At 38.0% G+C, this 20,843-nt stretch overlaps 1 protein-coding gene across 5 annotated transcripts in view; it reads right to left on the bottom strand.

Moving 5' to 3' along the window:
• Positions 1-20,843, bottom strand: part of chrm3a (cholinergic receptor, muscarinic 3a) — a 64,860-nt gene that overhangs the window by 23,291 nt on the left and 20,726 nt on the right. For 3 of the 5 annotated variants that reach the window (XR_003295869.1, XM_026310105.1, XM_026310106.1), the window contains exon 2: positions 18,710-18,824. The exons of the other annotated variants lie outside the window; for them this stretch is intronic. The gene's annotated coding sequence lies outside the window, so the exon portion shown is untranslated. The remainder of the gene's footprint in view (positions 1-18,709; positions 18,825-20,843) is intronic. 5 annotated transcript variants of the gene reach the window in all.

Here is a 20,843-nt window from a genome sequence, read left to right as displayed (position 1 = left end):
CGGCAGCATCGGCACAGTAATTTCCAGTGGGATGATAAATCACTTCTACCCTGGAGACAGACAAACACGGCATGTGTGATGGATAGCCAAGCTGTAAAATGTGAAAATGCACAGTTTGGAAAGAGACAATACAGAACTACAATCTATGCCAAAAGGCATTTTGCCAATATGAAACCACCCATTATCATAAAAAATAATCTTTAGAGAAAAAGGTGACTATATTTTCTCAGAGTGATGATGATACTACCAAAAAAAATAAATAAATAAATCACTGCAGATATGTCAGAGTGCCCAGTGAGTACCAGCGACACATAAGAGGCAAATTATGAGTAAAGACAATCTATTTAACTTAACGCCAAGAGGAAAGATAAATAGAAAAGAACAAAGAAGTGGGAAATTGCAAACAGGTTGCAGCAGCTACAGACTGAAATATTACAAAAGAGGATGCCAGTGAAAACACAAGCAGACAACGAGGCATGACATTTGGATGTGAGAGGCAAGGAAAGGCAGGTTACGGTAAGAGGAAAAAGATAAGCTCATAAAAGCTAGTTATAACATATAATGGCTCGATTATGTGGTTGTAACATTCGAGTGAGCTGGGGGAGGCGTGGGAGGCTGCAGTGTAGGATCGGGGTGTTGGGGCAGAAAAGGCAGGGAATGTATCTTCTCTTCTGGGGTAAATTGTGTGTGACTGCTTTGCGTGTCCATCATTTCTCTCTATGGTCTAATTACCATCGGTTCCACTTGGCTACACCTCTCTGTCCTCTTCAGTGCAGAACGACGGTGACGTGCAACCACACTGAGATTCAGCGATGAGCAGCTAAAGCTGGGAGTACCTGCTGTTTGGCATCCAGCATCTTGGCCTCACATTTAGCTGCACTCAACAAAATATATGATTCTATCCGTACATTCGCTTTTCAGTTACATCAAAACGTCAGAGAAGTGTATACATGTAAGCTATGGATTCATCTTTGTATTCATCTGCTGTAACATAACATAACTAGTAGTAGCTAAAGCTGGTAGCTGGTAAATCTGCCATCATTGTCATTGTAAATTACATATTTGCTGTGTAAGAATATACAACTTGACAGGCACAACAGCAGGTCTTAGCAAATTGTCAGTTCTCTAAACTTCCAGTAGGTGTAACTTTATCTGGTAGTTCATTTTCTATTGAATGTCATTATCTCACAGCTTCTGAGCAGCAGAAGTATCTGAATGCAGAGCCTCTTTTCAAAGACCAGCAGCTTTCTTTGAAAATGCCTTGAGATCTATCAGAAAAGCTCCTTAAAATCATCACACTGAGAAAGTCCCTGCCTTCACTATCTAATGAAAGAAATGTTCTTTTCGATCAAAATGACGATGACCGAGTAACAGACGTATGAGAATCGCTTCAGCAGATTCTTGCCTTCAACTTTCTGCTATCATTAGCTCTGAAATTCATTTTAAAGAAGTCATTCAGAGTCATTCCAAATATTATTACAAAGACATTTTATCATTAGAAAAGAAAAGAAGCCCAGGAGATATTAAAGATTGGCATATAGAGGTGGTGTCTTTGAACTGAATAAAAGTAAATAAAGTAAATAAATAATAATTAAAAAAAAAAAATCACCAGTGGTGTCCTCAGGTGTTAATGCTCAGTATGGTAACATATTCAAAGAAGGTGAACTGAGACAATACAAGACTCACATAGTCATTAAAACAGCAAGTGTGAAATACTGGCACACATTTACACATACTAATACTGTGAAAAAATAATTAGCTATTCTAATAGCTTATTAGTTTCTGACTTTAAGCCTAATTGTGCAACAGGGGATGATAACCCTGTCTTTTGTGGGCTCATTAGTAAGAAAAGGTATTCAGTTTAGCTATGACACGCCCGTCTCCTCGGTTGAATGACAAGTAGTCCGCATCAAAATGCACTGAGCATTTGCTTGACATTAAAGAGGCTTTGGCAATCATCAAAATTATACACTTATTACAAATCCTGTCAATGTTGACTGAGTGCAATGATTCAAGCAGTGACAGCTGACTGCCTTTTCAGATTAAATGAAAATCAAGACAAGTACAACATGTATATGATATACCTCGTCTGTCTAAGGCAGAAGGCAAACTGCATTTTAGAGTGCTCTGTAATACAGTGTGACCGACAGCAGAGAGGACTCAAATGAAGAATGACAAGCATGAAGGCTTCCAACTGGAGCTACCACAGCAGTCTATCAGAGACTGCCTATAAATTTAACAGTATCCTCTTCATGTCACAGTCTGTTAATAAGGCCAATAAGGAGAGAGAATTAATAACACCTCAGTGATACATCCATCTACCTACAGGAACTTCAGTGACAGGAAACTTTAGCTGTCTAGAAGATCTGGACAAATAAGTCAGTGAGAGTGATGGCTCTGTGCCACGTTTCAACAATCCCAGTCACTCAAGGAGAGCAAGGGAGGACTTCTCCAAACGTCATCCAGGCTTCAGCACATGGTGTCACTTTAAATTCAAGCTGAAATCAAGCCAAAGCATTGGATTGGAAGCTACTTTTATAAAAGTGAAAATCCATTAAGGAATCTAGGCACTTCCTCAGAGGACACATCAGTCATACCAGGCAAAGCTGCAGAGAACTAGAAGACTATATTGAAAAGAAATACCACTTAATAACACTACACAGATTTTATTATATGTCTTTTATGCTTCACTTACAATGTGACAATTGCAGTCACAGCCAGTCACTTTCTCAGCTTGGGGCTGTGGTGCATTTTTTTTTCTTTTTTTTTGCTGATTCATTATAAAATCAGTGTGAGGTGAACATGCATTTAAGGTGTGGAGGACAGGCTGAGTTACTGTAACGTTTCATGTGAAGGATGAAATAGAGTTCTAACTGTGGGAGGTGAGACAACAATCAAGCGAGCATGTTAGAAAGAGACTGCCTCACCTTGAGAAATACTACCATGTGAGACATTTATTGCTGTGAACCGTAAATTGTCCATGGAATCCATGGAAGTCAGATTTCCGGCCTATGTGAGTAACGACATATTTTATTGCCTTTTCCTCCACCTCCCCACTTTGGAATTGAATTTGGTGATATTACACAGCACATGTTACCTGTATTAAGTTTACAAACAAACAAATGACATGCTATTTTTAGCTACTAGGTCGGGCGCCGCTTATCCCACTGTGCCATGATTGTGTTAGCACACAGAGTCACTTTGCTAATGTAAGTGACGACAATCTGTAGACTACAGAGCCATTTGCCCAAAGCTCCGTTTGTTCTGAAACACATCTTGGCTCAGTCATGTCTGAGTTTTGCCAAGTACTGACCACCCAGGGAGTGGGTAAAATTGTGGATTGTGTTCTTCAAACCTGTGAGATTGAAAAATAATAAACTAAATTATGTCTGTAATCAGTGCAGAAAATACCAGTGTGAGATGAGACTGATATTCACTGTTGTATACAACATTCAAACAACCAGAGATACAAGCTGAGCCAACAGCAGAGGTAACAAGCTAATAGGTCAGGTTTGTGGTCATCATAATTTCACTCGAGGATATGATCTCCAAGTGCAGCTGAGGCCATAAAAATAGACAGGTTTTCATTAACATACCAGGTGTAAAACACCTGCCAGGCATGTTGTACTCCAGCTAACGCAGTTATTCAGTCCCTTCTCTGGTCCAAGTGAAATTAATTCCAGTGGGTGCACAGTTGCTTAATATGAGTCCATTTGGTGCGTCATTATTCCTCTGACCCTCCATGTGACAGAATTTTTGTTAGAGAAAGACTATACCTCTAAGACAGATGGCCAAAGATTTTATTAATTATGCATACTTATCAATTAGTCTGGCTCTGCAACAGTCAGTTGGACAGACGACAGCTGCATCTCTTTCAACAGTGCAGTCTGCTCGCTCACTGGCTCTTTACTCTCTCCTGAGTCTCGTCCTTTAAATACACCTCCTCCCTCCTTCGCTCCGAAGGTTTCTGTTTCTTCCTTTAACCATCACCAATCTCTAGCGCTCAGTGTCACTTTTCTGTTGATCTGCCCCTGCTTTTCCACATCCCCATTCTGTCTCCTCTTTTTGCAGTGAAATCTCACAGGTTTTAATCACTTTTTTTACTCTTGTCAATAGATACCCATGAGAATTTTACGGTGGGTCATCACACGCTGCCAGATATCTATACAACAGTGATGAGGATGATTTCTGACATGCTGAATGTGAATTAAAAACACAGCTGGGGGAAGAAGAGAGACTCATCATTGACAGTTCAGGCCACAGGTTTGATCAGAGCAGATAGTTAGTCTGCAATAACCATACGATATTATGGACCGACCATTAATAAATACTGTGAAATCGTTGTTATTTACATTTCTCTGCTGCATCTTCACAAGCACAAATTCATAAGCATGGTTCAGTGGGTGCCCTGAGGCATTGGCTTTTTGCATTATGTTGTCCTGGTGAAGCCATTATCACTAAGCCACCGGGGCGTTCCTCTCTCACTGGCTGCAAACAGAATTCAGATCAAAGCTCATTGTCTCTGCTTTTGCCTCCATCAGTGGCAGGTGCAGCAGCAGAATCAGCTATGCACTATTCATTGATGTGGGCCTTCCTGAAAAAGAGATTTTCAATCTTTTTGGGTCCGCATCTGTGGAGAGACACGTCACAGTGAAAGTGGAGTGAATGCATGCACAAACCAATGCAACCTAGAAACTGAGGCAGGAAATAAAGGCAGAAATCCATTAGTCAGTTGTACAGGTTGTTTCCTTGATACCAAGCTGAATTGATTGCAATGCCCAAGTGAATGTGTTTTGCTATTGTGCACTTTATAAAGGCAAGGCAAATCTCTCCTGCTCCTGAACTAGAACTGAAAAGGAAGAAAGAAATATTCACTTAACGAGCGAGATGATCTGATCAAATGAGCAAGAGGTCAGCTCTGAAACTCTGACCCTTTGATCACACACAAAACAACACAACAGACAAATCATTCCTGGAGGGGTGAGGAACCAGGAAAACTCAGCTGATGAGTGAAAGCCCAAAAAGTTTGTCTGAGTTAAGTAGAATATAGATCCAAGGCTTTTAAGTTCTCATTTTTTGAGTACAATAACTTCCTTAGAGCTATATTAAAGAATGTGTATTATGTATTAATGAATTCAGCATAACTGTAATAAAATATTGGAGTCATTGTTCAGATATACCACTGTTTAAATGTAGTATAATTCTGTAAAATGTTACAAAAGAAAAAGCAACACTGTGGCAATAAAATATGTCATTTGTATGAACACAGTGTTGCACAATGCTACATCTTTCTCTAGTTGCATGAGACCAATGCAATCATAACCTCTCACAGTGTGAAAAGACTCATCAAGGTCACAGAGGTGAGGAAAATCCATTTGGGGTTCATTTAAGGTAAATCTTTTATGCTCCATGCCACGATTTTGTAAAGTTAACAGTTTTCTGGCTGAACCGCATACGACTCGAAACTCTCACCTCTTTTCTTTATCGCTCTCAATACACACGAGAGCTCTCTCTTTCCTCTCAATAGCCTTCACCTCTACCTCATGCTGCAGGAGTCTGTGTCCCTCAGTATTGGATGCTGACCAATAACACAGTCCCTGGTGCTATAATGCTGATGGAAGGCTTTCTGTGCCACCTGCCAGCCATGTGAATTTGTGAGAGTAAATGCAAGTGCATCGGTAAGGTTATTTCTGACCAAAGAGGGCACACAATATGCTGTGGAAAGTCAGGAAGGACAGAGTAGGAATAGTAACGGGCAGGAAAACGCATCATGACAGTGCAAGAGAGCAAGAACTGGAGGAGGATAATGATCATTTTCTCCTTAACCTGCTGCCATTCGTCAAAGTAACAAAGGGGAGAAATCTCACAAGACGTCAGACACTGGTTTCAGCCTCCCAGTTGAAATCCACCAGGAGAAAAATTAACCCATGCTATTATTTAAATCATATGAGTCCTTCTAAAATTAGCTGAATTCTGTTGGTAAAAATGAATTTTTAGCGGATCCCAAGAGTTCTTTGAACTCATCATGAATATTCAGACCTCAGTCAGCTTGAACTGACCTCAGTCTCTGTGGGTGAAGTGAAATGTTGAAAAGCAGACATGTTTGACTGGGCATAAAAATCCACTTTAACACAACGTTAGCTTTAGCAAATTAATGAGGCAGCACTCGCCTGCAAATCAAATGTTTCATGGTCTTTTCATTTAAGGTCTGTTAGGTTAATATTTTGACAAAGCTGTGCTGCTTATGTCCCCAGAGAAAAACTGAAAGTGCATTAAGCTGTGACAAGGAATCACCAGGGAAGACAAACCCTCTGCAGACGTTTTTTTCCCCTGCCAATAGGGAATGGACTGAATCAATGGTGTGTCGTTAATTGGAGGACAGGGTGGTGATTCTTGGCTCCAATATTCTCAGAGGAAATGGCCATGAGCATTATTGCACCACACTAATCACATTGGCAGTTAGCTTAGCTGACAGAAGAGGGGAAGCTGGGCTTGAATGTTGAACATGAAATGAAATGAACATGAAATCCTGCAGAACAAGTGAGGGTCCATTAAATTCACCATGTCCAAATCTGGTCAAAAATCTGAAAGTACATCTCACTGTGTATCCATCTCTCTCATAGTTTCCAGCTAAGAGCACGTACACAGGCAGAACAATGGAATAACTTGCCAGTGGAATAGCAGTAGAAGTTAAAGTGTTAAATGTAAATACTGTGCAATATAACTGAAGAGAAAAAACATATATTCAATCCATCCAATCGTTACCTCCTGCTAATTACCCTGGAAGGAAAGACATATAACATAATAACATAACATATTTTATATTGCAATATCAAAACATCTAATTATTTTTCAAACCATGCAATAATATAATAATAAGTTTAACTTAAATAAATTGGGGCTGCAACCAATGTTTTGTTTTTTTTTATTAGTGATTACCCTGCTGATGTCTTTCTGAATTAATCAATACATTTCTGGATCCACTATATATATATATATATAATGTCAAAAAATAATGGAAATATTCCCGTCATAATTTCCTATGGAAGAAGGGTCCGCCTTTTTATCTAATCAATCTAAAAACCAAAAAATACAGACTGTACTGTAACATAAGACAAAAAAAATAGCAGGTTCTCACAGTTGTCACAAACTCAACACTTATCTTTAAGTATGAATCAATTATCAAAATAGCTGCAGATTAAATGATGCAATGATAAAAAAAAAAACAATCCATAACATTGGCTTGAAATATTAAAGAGACCAATGTCTAAGTTTTAACTGTATGGGAAATGATTTGACAGATACTTCACTGTCAAATCATTCAACCCTATTTCCACTCTAGCAATGTATCAAATTATTACTGAAAATCTGTCCCTGTCAGAATCAGCGCACCTGATTCTGTGCAATATCTGCTTTTATAAAGTAAAATAAATATGTGTACAACAGTAGGGGATAAAATGTGCTGCATACTGCAGAAACCAGCCCCTCTGGTTTCAATAACCCAAGTTTATTTTCCCTCAACACACTGGCAGATTAGGATTGCAATTACTTATCATATGTTTTCATACTGATTTACTGCAAATGGAAAGTGAAAATTTAACTTGCTTTAGAGTTTGTTTATTTTTTCCTCCAGGCTATGATGCAAAATAAAGAAATTTTCCCTCCCAGAGTCTTCTCAACATTTGAAGACAAAAGGAGAAACACAGCATGTGCGATTGCTAAAGCACCCACACACGTAGCTGATACTTCATAAAGTAAGACAACTAAAGAGCTTATAGCTGCTCAGGCTTAACACTCTCCATGCATACAGTTTGCATGGAGGGAGGAAATGAATCAAATTACCCCCCATCTCGCTAAATAGAGGAGCCTGGTGCTCTGGAGTATAACACTGTGGAGAGGTGACCTCAGGAGGGCCTGCACTTTATGCTCTCTCTCTTTCAGCTGAGATTTTATCAGCAAGGTTAAACTGGGTCTATTACTGATGACATGGATTACAGGTAACACACTGGGGAGGGAGGAAAGTATTCAAATCTCAATACTGTCATATCCATGCAAGCTATTCAAATATTAGAAAGATATATCCATAAATAGCTCATGTGGGTTACAATTTTATGCAGTAGTTTAAATGAAGTGATAAGATTTTAATGTGAGCAGAGGGAAAGAAAAGTTTTAGCAATTACTTAAGTTTTGCAAATGTTACATTAATATAATTATCCAGAAAAATTAGAGCATTACTTCAATTGATGAGATGACTGAGGAGACAAAAGACAGACAGGGATAAAAGCCCAACTGGGGAATAGATAATTGAGAGCAATAACTGGATTGGGCCTAAGTTGATGTAAGGGTGGGGAGTAATGCAATCATTGGCTTTCTGTAACGTTGAATGCTCTGTGGGTCTGATTTAAATGGCTACATTACGATTTTAAATACAGTTGGACAAGATGGATGGAATCTTCAGCATCCGAGTTAATCGCTGTTGGCCATAAAGACTAAAGAACTTAATCATGTTCTTCATGAAAACTAAATAATGACTAATGGCAAATTACTTCAAACATTAAGCTTCAAATGCTGTACAAGAGAAAATCTCTAGAGGTGATTATGTTAATGAGAGTTCATTTTTTCAGTCACTTCAAATTGAAGCCTACACCGGTGGACTGATACTTCTGCTTGGAGCCAGAGAGCAAAAAGAAGGCTGCAAGGCTAGTGTGACTGTGTGTGTGTGCGTATGTATGTGTGTTAAAGCGTTTATCCATCCGTCTCTGTGTCTGTATGTGTCTGAATTTTTTAGCAGGGTCTGATCCAAGTGCCTCCAGACGCTGGTGCCATTTGCTCCCCTGCCAATCAAAGGCCACAGCAGAATGCCAGTCCCTCAGAGCCCTGGTTTACAGGCAGCTTACCTGCATGTCAGTATTACTCAGATGCACGCTGTGCACTACCCCTGCAGCCGCAAAGTCACTCAAAGGGAAGATTTTCCTCAAAGAAAACAGACCATTTTTTGTTGTGAGCAATAGGTCTGACACATTCTATCTTAAATGATTTTTTTGTTTAGTGATAAACATCTAGAACTGAAAAGTATTTAATTAAAACTGCCAGTAGTAAAAACTTTTAAATTCCCATTTTTAATTTTTAAATTTAATACAAGTCCCACAGTTCAATTCAAAGCCCCAGAGTAGCACAAAACGTATGAAAAACAGACATAAATTGCTGGAATTTAGCTGTGCCTGTAATGACACAAGTATGTTTCCTCCTCAACATGACCAGAGCAGACGACCTGTGGTTATGCATGCAAATCACATGTAGGCATTATACAAGTTAGACTCTGCCACTGACAATTCAAAATACTATTAACAAGTGGGTCTGGTTTGATAAAAATCTTTAAACTTTAAACAGATTTAAACATAAGACTTATCAAGCTTTTTCCAAAGGGATTTTGTTCTCTATATGTGAATTAAGACACAGTGTTATACATTTATCAGCAGAGGGGTCAAATGAGCATCTTCAGAGATAATGGCTTTTCTAAAGGACTGGCATATTGTTAAATGAAGTATCTACAGGTTACGTACCTCTGCAATAGTAGGTTAATGGAAAACCCACCAGCAGAATATGGCAGCAGCTACTGGAGTCACTGTGGTCTGCACTTTTTCACAGCAATCATCCACCTTCTCCAACAACAAAGGTGAAATGAGAAAACAAGAGGGGGATGAGATACTGATATCATCTTTGACATTTACACTCATCGACTTGTTACCTAGTGGATGCCTCAGAAAAGGCCATTTGATTGCTGCACATATGACATGTCCTAGACCTACTGGTGCACTGGTATTTTCATTCATTCCTTGTCTGCAGGTCTGCACCTTGTCAGAGGCCCTTTATCAACTCTCAGTCATCTTGAGGAACGTGGTTGTTGCTTTGTTATATTTCAAAGCATTGACTCAAAAACAGCAATGAATAAAAAGAGAAATTCTGGGAAAGACAACTGTGCAACAAACTGCCTTAATGTCCATCATGGAGACATGCATCCATCCCAATTGCATTGCTGATTCTGGCACAGATTAGCATAGCCTGTAAAGAATTGCTGATATCACTAAAACAGGCTATACTAATTAAAGCCAGAATCATCAATTCAGATCTTCGGACACTTGACCCATAACAATGGAGGAGAAGTTTGGTTCCGAGTGAAGCTAAAGTTGAAAATGAATTAAACGTTAGCATTAAAAGGTGAACTGATGATAAGATAAAAGTAATGTAAATGTGAAGTTGGATATTTGCTTTATATGAAAATACACAGAGTAGCAAGATACATTTATTACATACTAATATCAGTTCAGAGCAACACAGGAGCAGAGAAAGGGTCCACAGGACTGATGTCCCCTGAAAACACAGGCTTCTGTGTGATAAAGACTGGGAATTACACTGCACACAATGCACCTCACTGGGACCAGTTTCTCAATGACACTCTGCCCATAATTGATGGCCTGGTAGGAAAGAAATGAAGGGAACATAAGAAAAAGATTGGGGAAGGTGCTGATGTGACAGCGAATAAACACAGAGAGAGAGGGCAAAGTACAGTAGAGCAGAAAACAAATGAACAAAGAGTTTTGATTTAAGAATTTCCATTCAATTTCAGACCTCGGCTCAGCTCAGTAAGAATTGCCACTGAAGACTAGTCAGACACTCCGATAATGAAGATGCTTTATTGTCTTTGACTCTTTTATATGTCTTATAAGGTGTATATGTCAAAAAGAAGGCATTTCTTGTGGTTTGGTTTCTGATTTCAACTCTTTTTAAATAAAACACCAGAGAGTTCGCCTGAAAACCTGAACAATCCATTACCATCTATCTGTTACATACTGAATGTGAAAGCTGAAATAACTAATCACAATGATACAGACAAGCAGATAGTTTACAGATCCATCACCACAACATTAGGATGCATGCCTAGATTTCTATCACTGACTTTGAAAAGGAAAAATTCCTCAGTGGTTGTGTAAACCAAATAAGTAATCTTGAGAGACGGAAGGTCGAAAGACAAGGGGGAGAAAGGGTGCTTGTTCCTTTTTAGCATGTTGCCTCAAGGGTTAGTGGTGGATTTTTTAAATAAGACAATGGAAAAAATTTCATATTTGCATACATGAGGAACAAGCCTGTCTGAAACATATTTCGTTTCTTTTTAGCCCTGTGCCACTGAGTTGATGAAGATATGAAGATAGTAATGGAACTACAAACTCAAATACATCAAAGATAAACACATTTCACAGCAATGTATCCAGAAGCTGTCAAGACATTTCACTCAAAGCTGAAAATGGAAATTAAATGACATCAAAGTTAAGACTGGGTTACAGAAATATACAGAATGGTTTGGAAAAGAAACTCAATTAAATCCTCAAATCACTGCCTAAAAGGCAACACATCAATTCCCATTCTCAAACAATAAGCTGAAACCTGGTACTGTGTAATATTAACTTGTGCTGTTTTGTTCTAGTCAATACCTTTTAGTGCTAAAACAACAGTATTTGACTCATGAGTCTCTATGAGCTAATGTAACATAATGTAATTACCTTAATTGACTATATTGTGTTCTTTCCTTTAAATGACCTGCCTTAAAACATCTGTGTGTTTGTGAATACTGCGACCTGAGCAAGTATTGCATCATTTGTCCCGCTCGTCTTTCCCAGAATGTGCATGGTCCAGGAGGTCTATTAAACCTATGAGTAATTTAGACTAAAATTACATTCAAATAAATTATGTTGTTATATAAAGAAGCTAGATAATAATGGCCATTTGATGCAGAATAACTGTAGTGTATTATAGTTTTGAAACTTTTAGTTTCCTAGTTTATGTTGGAAGTATTTCATGGTTTGTAAATAAAACCTGCAAAAACATTATATGGTAGAGGTTTGATAGTTAAGGCCACTACAGGCGACAAAAGGCTGATGGTTAGCATGTGTCTGTAAACATCCCTGGAGTGTCTAGTGAGAGATGTAGCTGTATAAGATATGTTTATTCATAATTTATGAATAATTAATATTGCAAACATGCACAGAGGAAGACTACAGCGTTGCCTGCAGCAATGCATTCCATAGCTCATGAATAACATGTCTACTGCTTGACTGAAGTATTTCATGAATCGAAAGCACCACATAAAAATATTTTTATGCCACAGGAGAAAAGTTGGAGAGATGCATCTGGACACTGTCAACAGCAGGTAAGGGACTGTGTTCTGGCAGCTGAAGTAGAAGGGATATTGAAACAAGGGAATTTTATGGATGGAGGGAAAGAAAATAATGAGAATGGAGGATGGGGGAAAAAAATCTAATATACCAACTAGGTGTTCATAACAATCATTTTTCTCCAGGTTAGCAAAGAGCATGATTTTTGTTTTGGCTTTAACTGTGGAGATAATATAGGTAAACAGATGTAATAATTAGAAAATCAATGCGGGTGGTGGCAGTGGGAAAGTCTGTTACGACAGGTGTGCCTCAATTCTAAGTACTTAAATGCTCCCATACACAAACTGAGCAACACTTAACCTGCAGATGGAAGCTGAAAACAAAGCTGCAGTTAAGAACTGGCAATCAAAAAGTGCAAGGGACAAAAAGCCACTCCAACATCATTGTAGCTTCCAAAAAATGCTTAGGAAAGTGTTATGATCCAGTTGTAAATGACAACAGCTATGTTCAGGGGAGATGGTCAGAGTCAGTAAATGGGTACTGCGGGCACACAGTTTACAGATTGTTGTTGATCATAAATCATAAAATAATGGTGTGGTTGGTAGGTTTCATTGACTAATGCAGCCATAGGAAGTATAGGAGACATGAATATCAATGTTAAAGATGTTGGAGAGGTCAGGAAATAGCTAAGTGTCTCACACCTTTTTAGCAGCAGAAAAACACTTTGACAACAGTATGTCATGTCTACAGAGGGTAAGAGTGCAGGGCTAACAGTGCCACCGTGGTGATAATGGAATTTAAAAGAAGCACCTGAAAGACATAATAGGGTGGCAGACATTATAGAAGAGGTACACCAGGGTAAAGAAGGTATGAAAGATTAGTGTTGAACATAGGCCAAGCTTTTAACAGCAAGGAAACTTGATCACAGAAAAAACAGATTGCTCCGGAGCAAACATATTGACAGAAAGACGCAGTATTTGATTCAAAGCTGCCTTTGGACACATCATTTGGTGTATGATCTGGTAAAGTGCAGGAAAGGGACTTGGCTAGTGGGATGTGCAATATGGCGGGAAACCAAATTAGATTCATTACGTGAAACAAATTATATGCCATCATCTGACCAAATCCCAGTGAGTAAGGGTGAGAAAGGGGATTATTGGAGAACAGCAATGCAATGCATATTTTACCTTATATTATAATGATCTACCCATTATATGATCACACACTCTCTTGGCATTTGTTATTGTTATGGCAATGTATTACAAATGTTTACAATATAGAGTAGATATAGTATATTTTAGTGGGGACGAAATGGCGTTCAGTCTTGGCATGACAGCATTTCTGGACCTAGACTTCAGAATAAAAAGTCCATAGAGACAGTGTCACAGCTGTGGATCAGCAGAGCTGCAAACTGTGGGCCTTTTCCTTCTGTTAACACCCCTGACATCTTCAGTGTGTCCCCAAAGGCTTCACTTCATACCTGCAGGGCTGCTCAATCTCAGTACACCTATTTTTGTAAAGATCAACACTGTCCCCTAAAGCAGCTGATACATATGACACATACATAAACAGCACCATCAAGTAAAGAATGGACTGGAAAGGACAGAGGACAAGATATTACAACATATTAAATGATACACACATAAAGAGGTGTAATCCTTTTTTAAAGACTGCTGTGGTCAGATTAAATATTCTTGCATAGTACCCCACTTGGATGTGTTGTTCTAATTACCTTCATTATAAATTTGTTCAATTGCACAGCCCCTGAAAATCAGCAAGATCAGTAGATTGGCAAATTCAGTAATTATCTATGTAACTATTGCAAAAATGCAGTTTGAAGTGAATTCAACCCTGCCTGAGAAACCTACAGCAGTCAACTCTTGAGGGTGAATACACACAATGGAGGAGAGATTAGAGGTTAAAAAGAGTCACTTTGCATCTATTTCAGCAACATTTTGCACATTTATTGTATAATGTTTCTCATAGCACAGCAATACAGAAACAATTGGGACTATACAAAATATCTGTTAGATAATTGTTATTCATGTCTTTTGTTTTTCCAATAAACACGTCTTGAGTAAGTGTTAAAATATGGTATGCAGGGAAGCTTGGACTGCTGCTGAAATAAAGTGTATAAGTATTTAGTATTCAATGTGCTGCTGCGCTATGTAAATCCAAAAATAACAGAATGGAACTCTGGAAGTGACAGATACTAAATATTAAGTGACTTGGGTCAGGATCTGGGCCAAAAAACATTAGTGTATTCCTAGAAAACGCACAACATTGATAACTGCTTATAGACTTGAAACTGAAAAACTATTAATGAAGACTGAAATACTGGTTTGGCAACACTGAAGACTTTTTAAGGAGACCAGGACTTGACATTGGAGTGGTTAAACAAATCCCAAATCTTGCAATGGCTTCATCGAATCACTTTGTGGTTAGTGTAAGACTTCAGCAGGGTAAGCTTAGTTTAAAATATGTGTGTGTGCATCCATGTGTGAAAAATGGACTTGTTAGATCAGAGATTTCCTAACGTAGTCAAAGATTATTCTGTAATTACAAGTGGAAGACATAAACTGCTGCTGAATACTAAATAGGTTTTTCTAAAGTTTAAAGCATTCTAATGTAAAAACCCTGCTGCCTAATGAAGTCCCACTGGACTCACTATAACTCACCTTATGTTCTCATAAATACTCTACCAGACATAGTTGGATATTAAGAAATAGCTGACAGACTATGACAGAACATTAGAGCTTGTGGCTTTAAAAACTGCAGTACATTAACATACATGTTATTATGGATTGATTCATTTTGTATCCATGCAAGAATTAAGAGGAGCTCCTATAGATCTACTAGACAGTGTGATTATATGTACAGTCAAGCAAGAAAGAGAAATAAACAAACAAACTAATTATTATTTCCAACTAGGAACAAGACAAAATATTTGTATAGTTCTGTTTTGAATAGATTTTCCCCACTGACTTCTTTAAGTTTGGGATAAAAAAGATCCACAAAGGCATTTCAAAGCTTAAAGTAGTGATTACAGTCTGCCACTAAATACCAGGAATGTCAAAAAGAATCTGACAACAGAAGAAACAGTGAAGTAGATATGCTAGAACAAGGGTAAACACATTACTTTAGACAGGTAATCATATTGTAAGAAATGAGGTGACAGAAATGGTTTATCTGTGGCCTGCCACACTCACACCCAAATGTGCTCATCCATATCACTTGCATGATCATGTCTGAGCCTCCTGTTACCGCAAACCCAAATTAAATGCATGCTGACTGAATTTTATCCAATGCTCGAGTGCTTTTAACCACACCTGCTATTGTACCCACTCTCACAAACAAACTGTAAACCTACTGAACTCTGCACAGAATAACGGCTTCTACACTTTACATATGCACCACTTTCTCCATGACAAATGAGCCTCGTCTAGAGCCAATTATTTTGACTTTTTTATATTTGCCTGATTTCAATGTTTTCTGTGTTAGTTTCACTTATAGAGATTGCATTGATTATAGCCTGAGGTTCTCTACTATCAAACGAATACATGTCTGCTATCAATCATCACTTCAACGCAGGACTCCAGTTCCATAAAGCAGCAGTCTTGCCAAAGGCTCTTTTATTTAATACTCACTTCTGAGGATAGTCAGAGGTGATAGTTTATCAAAGAACAAGTTCAGCAGCGTGATGTACCAGGTAGATAATATCATCACCAAAAGTCAGCAAAATGTCTGTTAAGCTCGGGGGTTGAATTTGATCACATTTAAACAAGGTTACAGCTCCACAGCTCTTGGCATCTGTTCGCATTCCTAAAGCAAAGACACATGCAAACAAAAACATTTTCATGCATGGTCATAAATCTAATGTTCTGTGAAAGGATTTAGCTCATGGATTAATAAATAAATCATAAAATGTAAAAAAAAAAAAAAAAAAAAAAAAAAAAAAGACATATTCTACAAGTTACTATTTTCATTTTTTCTCACTGTGTTTTCAAATCTGGCCTTCCCGTGCTTCATAAGGCTATCAGGTTTGGCACAGAACACACTAAATCACAGAAATACCAGACGTGTACGTCTGCTGCTAGGTCACGATTGCAATTCAGGCCACACAACCAAATTCCCAACCTTGCCGATTCTGGATCCAATTCATATATCTATTCCAGTTGCCTAGGAACTGCCTGCCCCCTCCTGTGGTGCTAATACTTTGTCTTCAATGACATTTCTAGGGTTCTTATTTTAAATCATACTGCTTGTTTCAATCAAATCACATATATGCTGTTTTCCTGCAGCACAGCTGACATTTCATCCAGCTCTCTATTTCTATGGGTCTCAACTCGCAGTACACATCATTACGCATCACAGGTATTATTAATAGCAGAAGTATTGGAAGTAGTATTGATGTTTTGGTATTGGGTGGTGTTGTCTGGCCATTATTATGTGTGTATAGTTTTTGATCTTGTGTGCGCTGATATTTAATTTCTACAGGCAATAACTCACCCGGCATTGAGGACTCCTGCCCTTTTTGGACCTTCGATTATTCTAATAACAAACTGCATGGAACACCAGACATGGGGTTATATTTTGGATTTTCTGCCTAAATTTGGTCTTTCATGAAAATACCAAAAGAAAAAGATAAGAACTGATTTTGTATTACCTGTGTTACCAAAGCCTGGCTTTAGAAAATATTCAGACTGTTTCACTTTTTGCACTTCATTTTCATGTTGATTTAATTTTATAGAATAGAATGAAATAGAATACAACTTCGTTTATCGTCATTGTATATAATACAACGAAATTTCTAGGCACATTATATGGATCAAATGTCCATTTTGCCCATTAATATACTCTCAGTATCAAACAAAAAAGGGCAAATATGTTTTTGGATCTGCTAATTTATTGTAGCACTCCCAATTGTAATCAGGTTTACTTTAATTTAACTAGAGCTGTGTCTACCACTTACAGCTAAGTGAATTAAAAGGCACATACATATCTGGACAAAAACTAAGAACTCTCTCCAGACCTCCACAATAAACTGAGACTGCACACAACCTGAGATTGAGGAGACGGTTCACTTTCCAGCATGACAGAGACCTGAAGCAAACAGCCAGAAGTGGTTTCAGGACAAGTCTCTGACTGTCCCTGAGTGGCCCAGTCAAATCCCAGACTTAAATCCCACAAAACCTCTGTGGAGAGGCCTGACGATAGCAGTTCACAGACGCTTCTCATTCAGTCTGACAGAGCTTGACAGGATCTGCCAGGAAGGATGGGATAAACTGCCCAAATCTAGATGTGTGAAGCTGTGTGTAGAGACTGATCCCAGAAGACATGACGCTGTAATTGCTGCCAAAGGAGTGTCTACAAAGTCCTGATTTAAGGGTGAGACTACTTTCATAAACGAGACAGTTCAAATTTTTATACATTTCTAAAAACATGTTTTACTTTGTCATAATGGGTAACTAAGTACAGGTTAATGTTCAACTTGATTCATTTAAAGTTGAAGCAACTTTTTCTTATTCCTCTGAACCGTTGGCCAAAAACAATTTAAAATACATCAATGAGCTACACCCAGGCTTAATTACAATCAACAGTGGCATTGTAGTCTATTTCTACTCAATTCCACATAAGGGTTTCTGCTTCCAGAAATCACTGGCACTAGAACAACAAGTGTTCTACAGCTGAAAATAGTCCTCATCATCAAATACATAATTTAGTCCTGCTCTCTTCAATTTTATACAAGCTACAGCACCCAGCTAATTTAGGAAACCACTGGGCCTTTTTCAAAAATAAAATAATATATTTGTGAGATATTTTAACATTTAAGTCTTTGGTATGAACAAATATTACTGGGGCTGAGTTTCACAGAGAGAGTAGCAAAGTTAGAGATCAGGTAGAACATTGTGACTTGAGTTGTTTCAATATCTCATTCTTTTTAGGCGAGTAGCTCATTTGTCAATGAGGTTACACAATCAGTCTAATTACAGCCATGTGATCAGCCCCTCATCAGAGCGGAAATCATTGAAACACATCATCACAAAACACAAACATGGAAGGAAACTATCAGAGTTTTTAATTACTGATCAATAGCCATCAGTTTATCTTCTCACACACATTCTCATTCATTCAGCTGCTGCATTCTGTGTATTGATCCTACTGAAGGCTATTTCAGATAAAACACCAGTTTATACTTTGGGCATCTAAGAAAAAGACATATCCTAATTAAAAAATATTGAATTTTTTGCTTCAAAAGTTATTGTCACTTTGGCCAAAGGGACAATGGTATAAGCATGGATGAGCTGATCAATGCTTCAGAAAGGAAAAAAAACTAAAAATCCAACACTGAGCATTTTTCCCCCAATGTCAGTAGAAATAAAACATTTAGATTCTGAGTTCATCCTAAAGGACTTCACTTAAAAAGTCTAACATGAAAAATAGCAAATGGCTCAAAGACAAACATCCTGCCAAACATTAGTGGAAGAGTCGATGGAGCCTTTTTGAGAATACATGGGATTTTCTGACTCTTAACTCACCAAATGTTTTAGGGAGGTGAAGTGTCTGGAGGTCACCTTTCAGCGGAGTGCCTTTTGGTGTCCATGCTGTCTACTGGGGGTGCATGAGTATCCTCCTCCAGCCGGAGCATGGCGTCTAGGAGGGAGCAGGCAGAGAGGAAAGGAGAGAATGAACTCAAGAGGATTTGTCCAAACTAGGAGGTGGAACACCTATAACACACTGTTTTGTCTTTTTTTTAAAAAAAAAAAAAAACATTTAAATTGGATGGAAAGTTTTAATTGGTGGGTTGAGGTTAGGCTTCACCAATATCTTACTACAGTTCAGCCAAGATGACTGCTCTTTAGAAAATACACTACAATATACAGAAATTATATTTTGCCATATTAGTAGAGCCAACAATCTTTAGTCAACAACTAACTTTGTCTTAGTGTTAAAATCTTTATGCTTTATTTGTGCAATATGTTTTAATCAAGGATCTACTTGAGTAATGTAGCTACCATTCCCCGCTGGATAATATCTGTCAAAGGGAAGAATGGCATGTCTTCATGTCTAGGGAAGTGTTCATGCCTTATATAGCCTTCATCTAGTAGACTTGCCTGCTGCACATAGCTGGATCTAGCCAGGGGCTAAGGAAGCAGACCTTATGAGAGCTCATTAAAACAGTCTTCAAGTCTTAAGAGACAAATATGAATGTACCAAAAAAAAAAAAAAAAAAAAAAAGGCTTGTCATTAAAAATAATCAGAAATAATGGAGCAGTTCCCAGACAAAAAAAAAAAAAAAAAACCAAAGCGGGTAAATGAGGAAGGGTGAGTTGGGGACGACCGAGGCAGGGACTTCTAATGCTCAAACAATTCACAAACACCTCTGTGAAACAAATGAGCTCACTATTCTCCTTTTTGTCACATGTTTAAGGAATTACCCCTTAAAGGTCAAATGAGGAAACTTTTCTCCTCTGATGGAAAGTTATGTATGATCTCTGGACAAAAACAATCCTCTTGCAGTGACACCTTTTTTCCAGTTGACACTGACACATGAAGACCAGGGTAAAAACAAATGAATGTCATTAAAACTGTTTTCTAGCATTGTACAAAAGGCAATTCAACAAGGTGGAGTATGTCAAGCTAACACTGAAGACCTCACTTGGCTTATCTATTCAACATTTTAGCTGAGTGTGCAGCGCCCCTCTCAAGTCAGCCATAAAGACAGCTGAACGAGACGATTACTGCTGCCAAGTTTCCACTTAAAATCTGTAACAAGGCTCATTCTCAGTCTCAATTTGTATGAAATACATTTCCAACAATTATGAAATGGTAATTATCTGGATAGAGACTATGAATGCACAATAGCTCATTAGTAATCTGAAATAGAAATGTGTCTTACAGTGCATACGAAGGCCACTCCTTTAAAGTAGAAGATAAACGGTCCAGTAGTTATATAAGCTCTCTGAATTTGTCTGAAGGAGACAATCTTCAAGTGCTCATTTTCAAAATGCAACAACTTTTCTTATATACATGTGTGAATATCCACCCAGACACAGGGAATTAGAAGACACTGACAACCCATGAAACCTTCCTAGAATTCTGCATCAAAAACAAAACCAGTAATTTTTTTTGTGGGGTCAGAGGCTGCAAACAGTTTTCTGGCTGTTGCTCGATGCTACGAGACATATGTTCAAATTCGTGACTACAGGGGAATTTCAGGTTTTCTCCAGCAGCTATTTCCTTCATAGGTTTTACTAGTAACTAACTGTGTAAGCAGTTAGTTAGCTAGGGTAGATCTGAAGCACCATCCATTCAAAAGAATTCAAATATATCAAGAGGTGCTGACTTTTGCTTTGCACACAGTAGGAAAACTTCAAAATATTACAGTTTTACAAGAGAGAAACATTTTTAACTTAACAATTCTTGTGAGTGCTTCTGTGTTATGTGCCTATGTACAGAAGAATACATTGTGTGTGTGTATCAGGAGTGGTAACACAATATAGAAAATTCAGATTAGGCTAACCAAACTGACGTTATAAGTTCATTTAAAATAAGCATGGATGGGTCCGAGTTGTGTCATTTGTGTAATCTAGTTTTATTTTTGTAGGATTTTTAATGTTTTATGTAACAGTTTAAATATTCCCAGTTAAAACAGCATAGATTCCATTTTAT

This window comes from Mastacembelus armatus, chromosome 15 (assembly GCF_900324485.2).
Source record: "Mastacembelus armatus chromosome 15, fMasArm1.2, whole genome shotgun sequence".
NCBI classification, from domain to species: domain Eukaryota; kingdom Metazoa; phylum Chordata; class Actinopteri; order Synbranchiformes; family Mastacembelidae; genus Mastacembelus; species Mastacembelus armatus.
This window is presented reverse-complemented; position numbering and strand designations above follow the sequence as displayed.